The following is a 19,622-nucleotide window of genomic DNA, read 5'->3' as shown; positions in this document are numbered from 1 at the left end:
TCCGTGGTGGGGGAACCGGCTCCTGCCCCCTTGGCCGAGAGGGCTGAGCTCACTCAGCGTCTCCATTCCTCTTCTTGATTGGCACTTTAATGAGGGCAGAAGGGGCTGACCCCCTGCCAGGGGGCCGGTTCATGCCCCGTTTATCTCACAGCCCGAGTCAGACTAAAACAACACTGCAGGCCGAGCGGCCAGGAGCCAGCAGGGCCGGGAGCCCCCGCCCTCAGTGATGGATTGAGTGACCGCGGCGAGTTGGCAGCTGAAGTGTGTGGTGGCCGCACCGTTCCGTCAGCCTGCAACAAAGGAGGCCGGCCTGGCCCAGCCCTCACGCCAAACGGCTCCCCTCTCCGGGACAGCTCTGAGGGCCGCCTTTCCCTCCTTCACCCTCCCCCAACTCCAACGCCAAGTTCCCAGAGGCAGGCTGGGGCCAGAGCCCAGTGTGCGGGGGACACTGTCCTGGGGTCCCGGGTGGGGTGCATGGGGTGGGAAATCCTGGGCTTGCAGGCGGAGCTGGTGCTGAGAACGTCCTCTCAGGCTCCTGGCTTCAGGGCCCAGCACTGGACCCCTCCTGATGGTGCAGAGGATGGGCTCCCTGGTCCAGCAACCTCTGGAGGATCCTCGCTGGGCCTTTTACTTGCTGTGCAACCTTGAGTGAGTTTGCCAACCTCTCTGAACCTCTCCTCATCTGTCAGAGGCGAATCCTGCTTATATCTCCATCCCTGGGTTCTTTTGAAATGAGACTTTCTGGCAGAACCTTCCTTCCAGAAAGCAGACTCCTACACGTGAGGCCTCAGTTTACCTGGGTGATACTGACCATCTCCCCAGTACCCATGCCTGGGTTGAATGACTCTGAGAGGAGTCACTGGTGGTAAGGAACCCACCCACTCCCACTGCCAGGAATTGTCACCAGCTGCCACCGTAAGTACCACAGCTCTGCGACTTAGGAGTAGACCCCTTTTTACACATGGAGAAACTGAGGCTCAGAGAGGTAAATGTGCCCAGTGTCCTGCAGAGAGTGAGACAGGTCAGGGACTCCAACCCAGAGCTGCCTGGCTCCAAAGTCTATGTGGCTGCTTCCGAGGCCCTGAGCTGTGGGCTGGAATTTCCCTGCAAGGACAGGGTCGGAAGTGACAGCCCCCAGTGCTCGCAAAGGCAAAGCGCCAGAGCCTGGTTTGCAGCGTGCGCCTCGCCAGCCATGAAGTGCTCAAGGCGGGGAGGGCGGGGGCAGCCTTTCCCATGCCCTCTTGGGGCTACAGAGTGCAGTTGAGCTCAGCGGCTTGGAGGAGGTGCAGGGGCCGGCCTCAGCCCCTGGGTCTCCAGGTGTGGGGACCTACCTCAGGAACAGGACAGTCTTGGCAGTCCCAGCTGCTCTGTCCCCAGAGCTGGGGAGGGGAGAGGACAGAGCTGGACAAATGGCTCATCGGATCCCAGAAAGCCCTGGAAGGGGAGGAAGAGGCCTTCCCGGGCCTTGTCTGGACAGCTCAGTCCTCCCAGGAGGGGAAGAAACCAGCCTCCGCTTGCAGATTTCACCTCCCTGTGAACTCCCGAAGGGCGGGAGGCCAAGCCGCAGCTGAGGTCAGAGAAAGTAGCAGGGTGACCGTGGGGCTCCATGTGGCCCTCCCTTACTCTCTGCCATGGGCCCTCCAAAATCAGGTTTCTGCCCCTCAGCTTCCCCAACAGCCTTTCCCCACCACCAGACAAAAGATGAGCTGCCCGGGAGGTGGATCAGGGCTCTGAGAGTGGGCTAAATCAGGAGACGCGTCCCCCAAACTCTGATTCACAGAGGAGGAGAAACCCAGCCTTTTGCCCCCAAGAATCCCAGTGCCCCACCCTGCATCCAGCCCTGAGTGGGCCCTTAAAACTGTTTCCTCCCACCCCAAGTGCTTTGTGTGTATAATTGCCTTTGTGTCAAAAGTCTTGTCCCCATTTGCCCGGTTAATTCTAAGTCAGCCATCAGAGCTCATGGCACGTGTCGCTTCCTCAGGGAAGCCTTCCATGACTGACACCCCTCCTGGCAGACTGCCGGTCAGAGTAAGTCCCTCCCTGTGCCGTAGTCCACGTGGCTCTGCCAGCCCTTCCTTTGCAACTTTGAGCATGTTAAATGTCATGTTTCGTGGATTTGTGTTGATGATAAGTTCCTGATGGTAGGGACCATCTCTGCTCACCTGTCTGGCCCCAGGCCCAGAAGGTAGCCTGGCACACGGTAAGTGCCTGATGACAGCCTGGCACATGGTAAGTGCCTGATGAGGACAGCCTGGCACATGGTAAGTGCCTGATGAGCACTCTGGACTGGATGGCACTAGCCAGTGTGCGTCTCCCAGGAAACTGTGAACTCCGCTGGGGCAGGGACATGTCTGTTTTGTTCACCATTGTGTCCCAAAATTCAAAGTCTTGCACCTAGAATGCTCTCGTTAGATATTTGATAAATGAATGAGTTTGCTGCAAAAGGAAAAAAAGCAAGAACAAGAATAGAGTTTAAGGCAAGAGACCCTCTGAATGAGGAGGTTCTAAGTCCTTTCATTCCAGAAGAATTATTCTGTGTGCTTCAGTGAGCCAAATCCCCAGGGAACAAATGACATCAGGGAAAGCTGCCTGAGCCCAGGACGAAATCAACTAAATTGCTCCAACTGGTAAACCTCCCGGCTGTCATTTCAGCCCACTGAGTCTTAGAGAGTTGGTGGGGCGGGGGTAGAACAGCAGGAGTGTGACTCTAATGTAACCCAGGACATGAAATATTTCCAACATTCTAAATTTTGTGAACAAAGTAAATGTCAGGAAACAGGAAGCGAAAGAGTAGCTACAATATATAAAGAATTCATTAAAATAAACAAGAAAAACATTGAGTTTAATGTAGATGAACAGAGGACGTGAAAGAATCACTTACATATGAAGAAACTGGAGTTGGGTAGTCGGCATTCATTGAATGCTTATCTGTTGTAGACACTGAAGAGAGTTTTACATCTCAATTATCACAGGGAGTATAGCAAGAAAATCCAGTCAAATGACCAGACACAGTGGCTCCCACCTCTAATACCAGCACTTTGGGAGGCCGAGGTAGGAGAATTACTCAAGCCCAGGAGTTCAAGAGCAGCCTGGGCAGCATAGCGAGATCTCATCTCTACAAATAATTAGCCAGGGATGGCGGCACTCACTAGTGGTCCCGGCTACTGGGAAGGCTGAGGTGGGAGGATCATTTGAGCCCAGGAAGTTGAGTGAGCCATCCATGATAACGCCACCATACTTTAGCCTGGGCAACAGTGTGAGACCCTGTCTCAAAAAAATGAAAGAGGAAGGGAGGAAGGAAGGAAGGAAGGAAGGAAGGAAGGAAGGAAGGAAGGAAGGAAGGAAGGAAGGAAGGAAGGAAGGAAGGAAGGAAAAGAAAGAAAGAAAGAAAGAAAGAAAGAAAGAGAGAGAGAGAGAGAGAGAGAGAGAGAGAAAGAAAGAAAGAAAGAAAGAAAGAAAGAAAGAAAGAAAGAAAGAAAGAAAGAAAGAAAGAAAGAAAGAAAGAAAGATCCAACCAACAAATGTACATGTTTCTAATTTTTTTCTGTAATGTTTATGAAGTTCTATAATCCTCGTTTGTCCCAAGAAAATTCCTGCATTCCTGTTTTAATTAAATCTCTCCAACCAACCAGTTTTCTGCAGAATATAAATCATTCATTCAGGTATGAAATGATGAAAACTGTTTACATAGTCACAACCCTGATGACTACATCTGAGATGAAATTAATTTATTTCTGAGGCGTCGGTGTTCTGCAGATGACGTAATCACTATTGTACATTCAAGCTACTCCTAAAACTCATTGAGGGTAGTTCTGAGAGACACTGGCAATACGGAAATAGGTCGTAAGTTCTTGGGGCAGAGACCATGTTTTGATTTTGCTATTCTGAGAGTACTGCATGTATCTAAAGCTCCTATAAATAAACAAATAAAGATCAAATGATTGGCTGAATTGGCAAAAAGAAAAACTTACCATCTGGAAATGGCATTATTCCCAGTTTATGTCTGACCCGGTTGGGGCTCAGAGGTTAATTAACATGGCAAGCTCACGTGCTATGCGTTCACGTGATTGTCTTCACTCATCATCAAAGAGGGGGAAACTAAGGCAACATTAAGAGACTATTTTATATTTACAAAATGAACAAAAAAAAAAGCGGGGGGGGGGGGGGGATTTGAGACAAGGTCTCACTCTGGCACCCAGATTGGAGTCCAGTGGTGTGATCATGGCTTAGTGCAATCTGCCCATCTCAGTGGGACCATGGACAGAACCGCCCACATGTGCCACCACGCCTGGCTAATTTTAATTTTTTTTTGGTAGAAAAAGGGCCTCCCTATCTCCCTCTGTTGCCCAGACTGGTCTTAAACTCCTGGACTCAAGTGAACCTCCTGCCTCAGCCTCCCAAAGTGCTAGTATTACAGGCATGAGCCACTGCACCAGGAAAACAAAAAGTGTTCTTAAGGCCACATCCAGGATTGTGAAGCATGCAGAGAAATTTAGGTACTCACTCTGCTGTTGAAGGTATTGTGAATTGCTATGTACCTAGAAATTAACTAACATCCAGAGAAAGAAAGTCATAAAACGATGTTTCCATCCCAGTGATTCTCTATTGGAATTCATCCCAAGGAAAAGGTTTACGAGATGCAAAAGGCCAGAGCCATTCAAACATGCACGGTTGCGTTATTGTCAGCGGCAAAAAAACTGGAAACAACCGAAACATCCACTATCAAAAAAAACTTTCCAAAAATACGGTAAAACTGCGTGAAGGAATAGTCGAAAGCTATTCAAATGATATGTAAAGGGAGAAATGTAAAGGTTATGCGGAAATACAACAAACATCCATGAAAGTGTTAAGCAAAAATCATCAATTATAAAAACGATTGAAAAACTTGGGTACTTGGTGAGTGCCCTTTTTTTTTTTATTTTTTCCTTTCTTGTCGATATCATCTTTGTAATAATACTGAATAAATATTTTAAAACAATGAGCCCATGGACAGACCATCTGCTCTGGGAAGCCCCTGGCCGGGGAACTGTGGGAAAGACAGGAAGCGGAAAGGTCACGGTCCCCGGGGGAAATCCCACCGCGGGTGGGCACAGCTTCAGGAAGAACCTGTTTCTCTGGAAAGCAGGATGGTGATGACCGCAGTGACCCATTTTTAAAGTAGTCAGCTCTCTTTGAAGGATCACGTAAGTTTAACTTGTGATCCCTTCCTTCTTCCCTTCCGTCCTTCCTTCCTTCATTCAACACATCTGAATGGAGGGCTTCCTCTGTGACAGCCACAGGCTTAATGAGGTAGTTGGGGGAAACAAATCACCTTGATGCAGGGAAATCTCAGCCTAGATCTGAATGCATTTTGGCATTATTTTAATTTAAAAAAATAATTATGTATCGGCCGGGTACAGTGGCTCATGCCTGTAATCCCAGCACTTTGGGAGGCCGAGGCAGGTGGATCACCCGAGGTCAGGAGTTTGAGACCAGCCTGGCCAACAGGGAGAAACTCCGTCTCTACTAAAGATACAAAAAGTAGCCCGGCATGGTGGCAGGCACCTGTAATCCCAGTAACTCAGGAGGCTGAGGCAGGAGAATTGCTTGAACCCGGGAGGCGGAGGTTGCAGTCAGCTGAGATTGCACCACTGCACTCCAGCCTGGGGGACAAGAGAGAGATTTCGTCTCAAAAACCAAAATAAAAACAAAAATAATTATGTATCATTTTTGTTTCTTTATTTTGAGACGGGATCTCACTCAGTTGCCCAGGCAGTGGCACAATCTTGGCTCACTGCAACTTCGACCTCCGGTGCTCAAGCGATCCTCCTACCTCAGCCTCAGCTTCCCGAGTAGCTGGGACTACAGGTGCCTGCCACCACGCCGAGCTAACTTTTTTTTTTTTTCTGAGCTAATTTTTATACTTTCTTATTTTTATTATTTTCTTTGAGATGGAGTCTTGCTCTGTCGCCCAGGCTGGAGTGCAGTGGTGCAGTCTTGGCTCACTGCAACCTCTGACTCCCTGGTTCAAGTGATTCTCCTGCCTCAGCCTCCCAAGTAGCTGGAATTATAGGCATGTGCAACCGTACCCAGCTAATGTTTGTATTTTTAGTAGAGACGGGGTTTCACCATGTTGGCCAGGATGGTTTCGATCTCCTGACTTTGTGATCTGCCTGCCTTGGCCTCCCAAAGTGCTGGGATTACAGGAATGAGCCACCGTGCCTGGCCAATTTTTGTACTTTTTGTAGGGACGGGATTTCACCATGTTGCCCACGCTGGTCTTGAAGCCTTGGACTCAAGCCTCCTAAAGTGTTGGGATTACAGGCATGAGCCACCGTGCCTTGCTGTATCATTTTTCCAATTAGAAAAAATAGAGCCCAGCACTTTGGGACACCGAGGCGGGTGGATTGCCTGAGGTCAGGAGTTTGAGACCAGCCTAGCCAACATGGCTAAACCCTGACTCTACTAAAAAAATATAAAAATTAGCCAGGCATGGTGGCATGCACCTATAATTCCAGCTACTCCTGAGGCTGAGGCAGGAGAATCACTTGAACCCGGGAGGCAGAGGTTGCAGTGAGCCGAGATCACGCCCTTGCACTCCAGCCTGGGCCACAGAGACAGACTATGTCTCAAAAAAAAAAAAAAAAAAAAAAAGGAAGAAAACATAGAGCTAATTACATGTTAGTAAACAAGGGTGATGGTTTATAGAGTCACAGGAAGATTCCTGAAATCAGACACCTCTTCATAGGAGAGCCAGAGTCTCATCCTTTCCACCCTAGGCCCAAGTTCCCCACCTCCCTGGCCATAGCCCATGATGATGGGGTAATGACCACAGGGTTCATCCCATTAGGTCCCCGTCCAGGAGCTGGCAGGCTCCTGACCCCGGAAGGATGGGGCAGGACAGTGTGACTAGTCTGGGCAGCGGAGCCCCACTCTTAGGAACACAGCTCTAGGGATTGTGTTCTTGACATGATTGGCCCCAAACTGGGTACATTTGTTTCATGGGAAGGATAGCTCTGGGCCCAGCCAAGGAGTAGGCAGCCTGTGGGCCCCCAATCCCAGAAATATAGACCTCAGGGGTTAGAGGGCACCAGGGATGGTCCGATCCTCCCTTCCTACAGCGACCTCAGGCCCATCAGCACCAAATGCCTCCCCAGGGAGAGAAGAAAGTTACAGATGGCAGGAACAAAGCATTCGGGTTTTCATTTCCTCCACGGGGTGTTGGCCACGTTGGAACGTCTGTGACTGTGAGAACGGGGGCCAAATGCTCCCGCCTGCTTCCCAAGCTGCAAGCACAGTTCCTCCTCCTCCACCCTCTCTCCGGGGGATGCTCGCTTCCCAAGCAGCTGCATTTTTTCTTTCTCCTCCTCAGTCCTGGAGAAGGTTGATACTGAATTCCCATTTTACAGAAACCCAAACTGAGACTGCAGGGCCTGAAGCCAGGATGGGAAATGACAGAGCCAGAAGGACTGGCTCCCAGTGACGAGCCTCCCTGTAGTGGGCAGGATCAGAGGGTGCCCTCGTTAGGGAGATGGAGTCACCTCAATTCGACAACAGGAGGGCAATCTACCAAGAAGCCCAAGGGCGAATCTCAGCTCATGACCTTGGCGTGGCCCCTCCCTGCTACTTCCTGGCCCATAACAGTGCCCAGTGGCCCTGTGCATCTGCGCTGCCCAGCTCTCGACCTCAGCTCACACCACTCTCCTTACACAGGTGTCCCTCCTGTCATTCGCACCTCAGCTCAAAGGCCACCTCCTCTGAGAGGCCTCTGCTGACAGCCCTCACCAAAGCTGCCCTCCAAGGATTCCATCCACCTGGCATTTGCCCTGTGGGTGGTCTGTGCCCACATCTGTCTGCCACCTCCTGTCCCCTCTTTGTCACTCTCCCCTCTGTGGAGGCGGGCACCAGTCCAGTGCTCAGCATGCCTCAGCCACCCAGTGCCGTGGAGTGAAGGGACGTCAGACCACTCGCAGGGCCCCAGGGCGTCCTCCTGTGCCCACCCGGGTCACCCTTAGCCCCAGCCCAACTCCCCGTGCATTTGGGCCCTGCATCTTCTTGGGGAACCATCTGAGGATCTGAGCTGGGCAGCTAGCAGTGGAGGAGATTGGCAGAGGAGGGCGGCTGGAGGCCGGGCCCTGTGACCAGACTGCCAGGTCTCGTCCTGCTCTCCTGCAGACATTCCTTCTTGGGGGAATCGGACACTCCCACTGTCTCCCCCAAACCCATAAGCCACCCACTCTGTGGCTACCTAGAGGTTTGTGTCCATGATGCCTGGTCCAGATGGGCTCCAGTGACTGAGGGACAAACCTTTGGGGCAGGAGCCTGAGGCCATGGCCATTGATTGCCTGGGAGTCCCTGAACCCACTTTTCCAGAGGGAAGGGCTCTTCCCTTCTTCCCTGAAGGTGGAGCTGGCCCCTTAGGGGTGGCTCAGGTTGGAAACAAGCGAAGAAAAGAAGGGTGGGGCAAGAGGGTCACGCCTGGGAGAAGCCCCGGAGCGCCAGGGTCAACTTCAGGTGGAATGACCCTGGCCCCCTACAAGGGGTCCCCTGTCCCCGTCAAGGGCAGATGCTGGGGTTCGCCAGGTGAGGGCATTGGAGAGGGAGGAATGGAGGGAGGGAGGAAGCTTGGCCACCCTGCCCAAGTGTGGACCTCAGGCTGGACCAAGCCCTGAGCTTCCAGATGAGGTCATGACAGCTCCTTGCTGGGCCTTGGCTGGGGAGTCTGCCCCGAGCCCTCCATCTTCAGTCTCACCTGGGCTGGCAGTGGGGGAAGAGGCAGGTGACAACCCCCCTGAGAGGTGACAGCCCCGGGGCGGGAGCCGCTGCCACCTGAGAGTGGGTGAGGAGCAGGTTAGCTGGGTGAAAAGTTCACAGTGAGGGGAGCTGTCTGTTCCCTCGCTTAATTTATCCACTATTTGGCTAACCTTGCTCTGAACCCAGGCCCTGAGACCCCTCTCCCCTCTCCCCCGCCTCCCCACTGGGCTTCCGAGCCCCGCCACCAGACCTCCCGCCCAAGCCCTGAGGCAAGGACACACTGGCCTTGAAGAGGCCTGGGGCCCGGGCGCCAGGAGAGGATGGCTACATGGCCGGACAGTTATTTATGACTGGAGCCTTCCCATCTTCAGTAACCAAAATAATGTCCGGTTGCCGGCGAGGTGCAGGCCCCCGAACGCCAGACATCCGCCAGCCTCAGAAGGCGCCCCGCCCGCCCGTCTTCGCCAAACACACAACTGCTCGGGAGACGGTGACCTTTCCTGTGGGGACCATCTGTCATCCTGGCTTTGGGCGGGAGCCAGACACATGGACCAGCCAGCCTCGGAAGGGAGGCCGGCCTCCTTCCCTGACCCTGGGGTGGCCTCCAGGCCTTTGGTCTGCCTCTGATGGCTCAGGGTCTGGTCTCTGAAGACCCTTCCTTGCCTCAGTCTCCCTTTCCCTTTGACAGATGCGGCAGGGCTGTGGAGAGAGAGTTCAGAGGGAGTCAGGTTGGGGGTGGAAGGCAGAGGACAATCGTGGCCATAGTGACAGTGCCACTGACCACGCAGAGTCCCAGGCTGTGCAAGGCACCTGGCACATGTGACTTCCGTCATCCATGAAGCAGCAAGGTCTTCCAGCTTGGGAGACGCAGCTGGGGGTAGGGGCCAGTCACCTCCTTACTTCTCCAAGCTGGTGGTGACTGAACAACCCAGGTCACTCTGACCCCAAAGCCAGCGCTCTCAGCTCCTGGACTCTGTTTCCCATTCTCACTTTTCATTCTTTCATTAAAATCCCCTTTTGGCAACTATAAAAGTGACTTGTGTTGGCAGCAGCCAGTGGAAACACAAAGATAGACCAAGAGTGAATCATCCCAGCCGCAACCCCGCCCCCCATATCTCAGGTGACCTTTTCTCCACGGTCTCCGCACTCACAAATGCACACAAGTGTGTGGACACCTGGGCGTGTGTGTCAACAGGGAATCTCTTGTTTTGACAATAGTAGGATCCCCACCACGCATTCCTCTGCAGCTGTTTACTAACCGCGCCACGCGGGGCAGCCCGGGCTCCAACGTATCTGAGTCATTCTTGTTCATAGCTGCACAAGATTCCTAATCTGGGATGAATCGCGGTTAATATCACTTTCTTACTTTTTTTTGTTTTTTTGAGACAGGGTCTTGCTCTGTCATCCAGGCTGGAGTGCAGTGGTGCGATCATAGCTCACTGCAACCTTGACCTCCCAGGCTCAAACGATCTTCCCACCTCAGCCTCCTGAGTAGCTGAGACTACAGATGCTCATCCCTATGCCCTGCTAATTTTGATTTTATTTTATTTTATTATTTTTAATTTTTTTGTAGAAACAGGGTCCCACTATGTTGCCCAGGCTGTTCTCAAACTCCTTTTAGAACCAGCTAAGGGCACAGCTCAGGGGAGGAAGAGCTAGGAGAAGGATGGTGGTGTCCAGGGATCTTGTTCCTGCCTCCCCTGGGGCCCCAGGCCCCAGCAGGGCAGCCTCATCTCAGGATCCCAGCCCTGGAAACACAGGTGGCAGGGGCCAGGTCCCGCTCCACTCTTCCATGCTGGGTCTGGGTGCTGGCTGCTTCCTGAATCCTGATTTCTTCAACAAGCAGGGGCCACAGCCCCACCTCCCAGGAGTGACGTAGGAGGAACCACATGATGCAAACTCAGCAGCGCCCTGGAAGCATTACAGCATGATGGAAGCACGTGGCATTATCATGGCGATGTTTGGCTCTTTGAGGACTGAGACCTGGAGCTCCTCCGCCTGGCCAGCACTCCATGACACACACTGGCCCTCAGCCCTCTGCCATGTCCCTGTAGCGGGAGGATGACCTGCTGCTCTCCCCATCCTACCCTGGCCCTGGGCCAGTATCCCACCCTCAGCCTCCCTTTAGCAGAGGGATGACCTGCTGCTCCCCACGTCGTACCTTGGTCCTGGGCCAGCACGCCACCCTCGGCTTCCCACCAGGACTGGCCTTTCTTCCCTGCCCTGTTAGCCCCTCCCAGCCCAGGCTCAGGGACCTGTTCTTTTTCCTAAGGGGCTTTCTTGGCCTGGGGGGCTGGCACAAGGTACAAAGCACTAACGAGGTGAGCACCCGCCCCTGGCACCTGCACAGAGGGGCCAGGCTTCTTCTTCAGCGACCAGGCCTCCACCCCGGACCTGTTCACCCAGCTCAGATCTGCCCATTCCTTACAGTGACCCCGCCCACCCTGGCCATCTCATCTCCTGTCTGGATGATGGAGGGGCTCCCAGCTTCCACCTGCATCTTCCACAGTCTGGCTGTCTGCATCCGGAATGACCTTTCTCAAATGCAGGCCTCATCATGGCTCCTCCCTGCTCTGGCACCTTCTCCCTTGGGAAAAGATCCAAGATCCCTACAAGGCCCATTATGTGCTCTTCAATGTGGCCTCTCCCGAGCCCGGGGCCCTGGCACTCATGCCCTCACTCCAGCTGCTCACTGTCTTCCATTGCCTGGAACATCCTCCCCGTCTCCCCAGCCTCGCCTGCGTGCTGGCCCACATATCACTTCCCACAAGGCCTCCCTACCCCGTCTAATATGCATCATGGCCCCCGCCACAATCTGCTGAAAGCTCAGTGCCGAGGAACCCCTGCTCGAGTTCACGGCCGCAGCCCCACTGCCTGACCTGCGGTTGGCCTTTAAGAACTATTTGTTGGAAGCAGAGCGATACTGAATGAGCAGGGACAAACCAGGCACCCATTCCAACATTTCCCGAATTCCTCCAGCCCAGGGCCACGGGCTCCAGCTCCCAGAGGGCACTGCTGGTCCCAAAAGGCCTCTTGCTGTGGCAGGACAGGGGCTCCTGCTATCCCGTGAGGACAAAAGGCTTTTAGAACAAGCCCCAGCCCCCAGTCGCCATCTTTCTCCCCCTGGCTGGGGAGCGGTGGAGCAGGGCTAATTCCACTCCTGCACGGAAGGGCAGAGACAGAGGCTGAGCCAGACGGGGTTGACCCCAGGGGTTCCCCGTCCCTGCCCCAGGGCAGCCCATGATGGACTGCCAGACAGGACTGGTCAGCTGCCAACAGCACACTGCCAGCTGCCCACCAGGACGCCCACCGACTGCCAGTCAGGAAGGGCCAGCAGTCAGGAGGGGGCCGCCAACTACCTGTCACCGTGCTAGCCAACCGTCAGTCAGGATAGGACAGAGGAGACCCAGGAGCTCAGGGCTGCCTGCCAGGGCACAGGCCAGCTGTCACTCAGAACGGCCCAGAGGCAAGTCAAGGAGTCTACCCATGGCCATTCTGGTGACAGCTATTGCTTTTGGTGCCAAGCATCCTTTCACTCTTCCCCTGGCAAGGGCACCCCATTGGGCTTCCAGGGAACCTCCCCTCTCCAACTTGCAGTCTGTGTGTCTCCACCGGCGGATTCCCTCCTGGGCTGCAGGGACAGAAGACCACAAGACCCCGGGCCGACCAATCAGAGCATTACATTCTTTTGGACACTGTGATTGGCTTGTACATGGACATGTGACTCAACTCAAGTCAACCAGAACCAATCAGAACTAACTTTGGGTCACTAGAGAGAGAGTCACTTCCTGCTGCCCTTGTACCTGGGAGGGTGGCTGTCAGGTGAAGTTGATGCTGCCAGTTTGTCATCACTGAGAGTAAGATGTCTGAGGATGAAGCCAGCCCAGAGGATGTGGAAATGAAAGACAAGAGAAAGAGAAACTGGTCCTGGCTGCATCCTGGAAACACTGCTTGCACCCTGGATCCAGCCATAACTGAAACCCAAGATCATCGGGTTTTCCAGTTACACGAATCAATAAATTTCTCCTTTTTGCCCAAGCAAGAATTGCTGTGAATGGGACCAGAAACCACTCGGGGAGTTTTCTAGTGTCTCATGGGGGCCCATCAGCTGGTCAGGGAACTTCTGACTGAAAGCATGAGACAAGCAGGCCCTGTACCTGCCTCCCCACCCCTGGCTGCTAAGGCGTGGGCATCCTCATGACTCGATGGATCAGATGCTCCCCCAGCCTTTGACTCAGCAACGAGGGAAGCAGACAAGCAGAGAGGGTGGGGGTGGTGGTAGCAGGGAGCACCCAGGGTCGGCAAGGTCTCCTAGGATTCAGCGGCGACGGCTGCAGCCAGGGCACCTGCGCTCACCAGACCAGCCTAGGGTAGGATTTGCAGGCTGGGGTCTGGCTGCATCTCTTGATGTCTGCCTAGGTTTTGAGCTCCCTGCATCCATTCCAGACACTCTGCAGGTAATGTCAGTGTCTGTTGACAGGGACTAGGGTGCCCCAGGGAGGGAGTCCCTGGCTTGAGGCTGGTGAACCCCTGGCTGGTTTACCACTGCTCACACACTGGGCAGGCACTCCATGAATGCCACTTCCTCAGTCTACTTATTTATTTTTTTTGAGACACAGTTGCGTTCTGTTGCTCAGACTGGGGTGCAATGGCATGATCTTGGCTCACTGCAGCCTTGACCTGACAGACTCAGGTTATCCTCCCACCTCAGTCTCCTGAGTAGCTGGGACCACAGGCACATGCCAGCATGCCTGGCTAATATCTTTAATTATTTTTGTAGAGACAAGGTCTCCCTATGTTGCGCAGGTCTCAAACTCCTGGGCTCAAGTGATCCTTCCACCTTGGCCTCCCAAAATGCTGGGATTACAGGAGTGATCCACTGCACCTGGCCTCATTCTTGTTAAGTGTCCCTCAAAGCACCTGGCAGAGTGCTGGGGACATTTTAGGGGCTCCAGGAATTGGCCAGGGCAGGAGTCTGCCCAGGGGCGCTGCTTTGTGCCAAGCCTTGGGACCTGGAGAGGGAGAGAAGGTGGGCAAGTGTGTATTCTGAGGAAGGGTTGGAGCATGGAAGACGTAGATGCTCTGCTTCCTCCTAGACCCACAGTGAAGAGGGCAGGGTTGCCCCCAGGGAGCTCTGGAAGGAGATCCATGCCTCCTCACAGAAGGACAGGGGACCCAGAAGCCTACCTGAGGCTGGCCTTGGCCCACCTGCAACAGGCAGCAGTCAGTTAGGCAAAGGTGTGTTGGAACCTGGCGGCAACATTGACATGGATTGGGTGGGAGGAGGCCAGGTCCTGGACTGTCATAAAGATATTGATGAATACTGGCAAGTACTGTATCTGCACTCTTTACACAGTAGGCTTCTTATTCAAGAAATCACAAAACTCAGGGATTAAGAGCCAGGATTTTGCAACTAGTTTTTGGGGTTCAAATCTCAGCTCTACCAGTTACTACCTGTGAATAAGCCCTGGGAAGATGACCTCATCTCTCTCTACCTCAGTTTCCTGTAAAATATTGGGAAATTTTCATTATTAAATGTGTGTAACTTAGGGCCTATCACGTATGAAGTACACAATGAGTTATTACTTTTATTATAATAGAATATAAAATAAGATGTAATACAAATTTATTAATGTGTTACTTGGTATTAATACCAAGCACACATGCATTAATTTATGGTGTGTATTACTCTCTTGATTTTCACAAGCAACTTTATGGAGGACAGGGTTATTAGTCCCATCCTCTAGATGAGGAAACTGAGGCTCACAGAGGTTAAGCTAAGGTGAAGGTGAAACTCCAGGTTCCACAGAGCCAGGATTCAGAATCTCAGCCAGTCATGGCTGGCTCCAAACTCCAGTCTCTTCCCTTCTCCGCAAGCTCCATGGCTCACAGATAGGCTGGCCAAGTCGGTTTGCAGCCAGTGTGGACAGCAAGGGAGGTTGGCCTGGCATGACTGAGAAGGGTGGTCTAGGGCCAGAGCCCCACCCACCCACCCCCACCAAGAAGCTCATTACCCGAGGAATCCACTGTGGCATCTGGGGGATGTTTAGCCTTCTCTCGTGCCCACAGCCAGGCCCCAGGCTGGGGCTCTGCCCACGGTCCCCTTGTGACCTTCCCAAGCAGGATCCAGTTACATCACAGCAGCAGCTCGAAGGAACAAACACAGCTTGTGTCTGCCCCCAACGGCTTATTTCCCTTGTCTTGTGAATACTGAGAAATGAAAGGAATGATAAGGATTTGTGGGCTGGAGTGGGGAAGGCAGCCTGGAAAATTCTGCAGTGCTGGCGGAACTCACTAAGAGGGTGGAGTGAAGTTTTCAAACCAGTTCCAAAGAGGGAGAGATTCAAGTGGTTACATGGAAGGCCCAAGAGGTTTCCTGGCTCCCCCTTGGCAGGTTAAAGGGCCCAGCCCTGGGGCAACGGTTCACCTCCCGGTTCTGCTGTGGGCCTCTCTGTGGTCAGGCCACAGAAGCTCTCTGGGCTTCAGTCTCTTCAGCTACTCAGTGTCAATAACGCCAGTTCCCACTGCTCTGGGTTAAGAAGAACAAATGAGAAAATTAGTGTAAACCAGGGGTTCTCGACAGGGGATGATTTAGCTCCTTTGGGCAGGGGTCCCCAAGGTATTAGTCCATGGCCTGTTAGGAAATGGGCCGCACAGCAGGAGGCGAGTGGAAGGCAAATGAGCGAAGGTTCCTCTATATTTACAGCCGCTCCCCATCGCTTGCATTACCGCCTGAGCTCTGCCTCCTGGCAGCATTAGATTCTCATAGGAGCTTGAACACTCTTGTGAACTGTGCATGAGAGGGATCTAGGGTGTGTGCTCCTTATGAGAATCTAATGCCTGATGATCTATGTCTCCCTTCAGCCCCAGATGGGACCATCTAGTTACAGGAAAATAAGCTCAGGGCTCCCTCTGATTCTTTTTTTTTTTTTTTTTTTTTTGTTGAGATGGAATCTCGCTCTGTCGCTCAGGCTGGAGGGCAGTGGTGCGATCTTGACTCACTGCAAGCTCCGCCTCCCGGGTTCATGCCATTCTCCTGCCTCAGCCTCCTGAGTAGCTGGGACTACAGGCGCCCGCCACCAGGCCCGGCTAATTTTTTTGCATTTTTAGTAGAGACGGGGTTTCACGGTGTTCGCCAGGATGGTCTCGATCTTCTGACCTCATGAACTGCCCGCCTCAGCCTCCCAAAGTGCTGGGATTACAGGTGTGAGCCAGCTCCCTCTGATTCTAAGGGAAGAGACCACCCCTCATATTGTCTTATGCCCAATTTCTGCCTTCAAAGAAAGAAGAAGTAAAAACTAAAAGACAGAAATGAAATCCACAGGCAGACAGCCCAGCACCACACCCTGGGCCTGGTAGTTAAAGATCGACCCCTGACCTAATCAGTTATGTTATCTGTAGATTCCAGATATTGTGTGGAAAAGCATTGTAAAAATTCCCGTCCTGTTCTGTTTCGTTCTGATTACCGGCACGTGCAGCCTCCAGTCATGTACCCACTGCTTGCTCAATTGATCATGACCCTCTCACGTGGACCCCCCTTAGAGCTGGGAGCCCTTAAAAGGGACAGGAATTGCTCACTTGGGGAGCTCGGTTCTTGAAACAGGAGTCTTGCTGATGCTCCCAGCCAAATAAACCCCTTCCTTCTTTAACTTGGTGTCTGAGGGGTTTTTGTCTGTGGCTCTTCCTGCTACAATTCTACATTATGGTGAGTTGTATAATTATTACATTGTACAATCACAATGTGATAATAATAGAAGTAGAGTGCACATAAATGTAATGTGGTTGAATCATCCCGAAACCATCCCCGCCACCACTGGCCCATGGAAAAATTCTTCCGCAGAGTCAGTCCCTGGTGCAAATAAGGTTGGGGACCACTGCCTTAGGGGACATTTGGTAATGTCCAGAGACACTTTGGGTTGTTACAACTGGGTGGTGGGGGAGGTGCCTGTGGCAACCAGTGAGTGGAGACGGGGGATGTTGCCAGACCCCTACAGAGCATGGGACGGCCCCTACCACAAAGAAGAATCCCATCTGGGATGCCAGCAGTGCTGCTGTTGAGGAAATGCTGATATTGACAGTCAAACATTGAATCATCTGTGTTGGTTTTCTTATTCAAGGGCCCATGGGGAAGTAAAAGGGAAGGTGTGTGGGAAAACGGGGTGTTTGGGGTAAACAGCAAAGCACCCATATTGGCTGCCTCCAAAGAAGGATTTGGGCTGGGTGTGATGGCTCATGCCTTGAATCCCAGCACTTTGGGAGACGTAGGCAGGTGGATCACCTGAGGTTGGGAGTTCGAGACCAGCCTGACCGTCATGGTGAAACCCCATTTCTGCCAAAAATACAAAATTAGCCGGGCATGGTGGCACATACCTGTATTTCCAGCTACTCGGAGGCTGAGGCAGGAGAATCACTTGAATCCGGTAGGCGGAGGTTACAGTAACCGGAGATTACACCATTGCACTCCAGTCTGGGCAACAAGAGCAAAACTCCGCCTCCAAAAAAAAAAAAAGCAAGAAGAATTTGTCCCTCTTCATTCAGACAGTGAACATTCACTGAGTGCTGAGTCCATGCCTAGCACTCTTCCAGGTGCTGAGAATAGTGGCCACCCCTGTTCTCCTGGGGTGTCTGATCCAGAGCGGGAGACAGACTCAGACAGAGCAAGAAAGTAATAAGTAAAAATAGCCCCAAATATCCATTGATAGTGATGAATAAATGGATGAACAACTTGTGGGAGAGCCGTACTGTGAAGATGATTCAGCAATAACAAGGAACAAAGTCCTGATCCACGCTCCACCGTGGACGAACCTCAAAAACGTGATGCTTATGAAGGAAGCCGGTCGTGAAAGGCCACATGCTGTAGGATTCCACGTATATGAAGTGTCCGGAACAGGCACATCCACAAAGACAGAAGTAGATTGGGGGTGTCCAAGGGCTGAGTTCGGGGAAGATGGAGAGAGGCTGCTAATGAGAACACGGTTTCTTTTTCTCCTGCCTCAGCCTCCTGAGTGGCTGGGACTACAGGCACACACCACCACTCTCGGCTAATTTTTTTTGTATTTTTAGTAGAGGCGGGGTTTCTTCATGTTGGCCAGGCTGGTCTTGAACTCCTGACCTCAGGTGGTCCGCCCGCCTTGGCCTCCCAAAGTGCTGGGATTACAGGTGTGAGCCACTGCGTCTGGCCAGGGCAGATCTATTTGCAAAGTGCTTTTTCATTATTTCTCTCATGAGAGTCCTCCAAATCCCCAGGGGAAAGATGGGCAGGGGATGGGGTTCTAAGGGGCTGCTAGTAGTTCAACCCAGAGAAGTCAATGACCCCCTGGGGTCACACAGCCCGGCACTGTCTGATCAGCCTCCTGGGTCAGCCCAGGCCTCCCTGAACTGGCCTTCCTAGCTAGCAAGTCTGTGATGAAGCCTCTTTGAGAGTCCTGCCTCTGAGGCCTGCCGCCTCCCAAGGGGACCTGCGTGCCAGAGCAGCTCCCAGCAAGGCAGGGCAGTGACGATCCTACCACTCCCAGCAGTGCCTTCTGCAGAACTTCTTTTATTCTCTTCCTGAGCCATAGAGATTTCGGTACCAAGGGGCTGCCCAGAGCCAGCGACGGTGGGAGGTGCAGAGAAATATCCTGCAAATATTCTGCCCACCTGCTACATGCTGGAGGACCATAGCCCGTTCCCGTGTAGACTTCCCGTCCTGCAGGGCTGCTTTGCTCTGCCCTCCTCAGGGGCCTCCCCTGCTCCTCACTCACCAACATATTGGAGTTTTCTTTTTTTTCCTTTGAGACAATGTCTTACCGTGTTGCCCAGGCTGGAGTGCAGTGACGCGATCTTGGCTCACTGTAAGCTCCGCCTCCCAGGTTCACACCATTCTCCTGCCTCAGCCTCCCAAGTAGCTGGGACTACAGGCGCCGGCCACCAAGCCCAGCTAATTTTTTTGTATTTTTAGCAGAAATGGGGTCTCATGGTGTTAGCCAGGATGGTCTCGATCTCCTGACCTCGTGATCCACCCACCTCGGCCTCCCAAAGTGCTGGGATTACAGGCTTGAGCCACCGCCCCTGGCCTCACCCAGCTAATTTTTGTATTTTTAGTAGAGACAGGGATTCACCATGTTGGCCAGGCTGGTGGGTTTTTTTTTTTTTTTTTTTTTTTTTGAGACAGAGTCTCACTCTGTCGCCCAGGCTGGAGTGCGGTGGCGTGATCTTGGCTCACTGCAACCTCCACCTCCCGGGTTCAAGTGATTCTCCTGCCTTAGCCTCCCGAGCAACTGGGACTACAGGCGTGTACCACCACGCCCAGCTAATTTTTTTGTATTTTTAGTAGAGATGGGGTTTCACCTTTTTAACCAGGATGGTCTTGATCTCCTGACCTCATGATCTGCCTGCCTCAGCTTCCCAAAGTGCTGGGATTACAGGTATGAGTGCTGGGATTATAGGCGTGAGTCACAGTGCCTGGCCAGCCAGGATGGTCTTGATCTCCTGACCTCATGATCCACCCACCTCAGCCTCCCAAAGTGCTGAGATTACAATCATGAACCACTGCACCCAGCCCATATTGGTGTGTTCCAAGCACAGCTTCATCCTGCCCCAATCACAAGGGAACCAACCAGGCTTTGCAGGATGCTGCTGTCACAGGCCAAACCAAGGCAGTGACCCCATGTGTCCTGGGGGACAACTGGGTCCTGGCTGGGAGCCGTGGGAGCCACCAGCATCACACCAAGCCCTCAGAAGTTCAAAGAGCCTTCTTAGATCCCACGAGCACTGGATACTTACCACAGCCCGGGGAGGCAGGTGGGAACCTGCGTCACCTCTGCTCTGTAGGTGAAAAAAGTTGACGTCACACTAAAAGTTGGCAGAGCTAGGATTTGAACCCAGGCCAGTGGAACTCCAGAGTTAGA

This window comes from Rhinopithecus roxellana, chromosome 12 (genome assembly GCF_007565055.1).
Source record: "Rhinopithecus roxellana isolate Shanxi Qingling chromosome 12, ASM756505v1, whole genome shotgun sequence".
NCBI lineage: Eukaryota > Metazoa > Chordata > Mammalia > Primates > Cercopithecidae > Rhinopithecus > Rhinopithecus roxellana.
Note: the sequence above shows the minus strand (reverse complement) of the source record.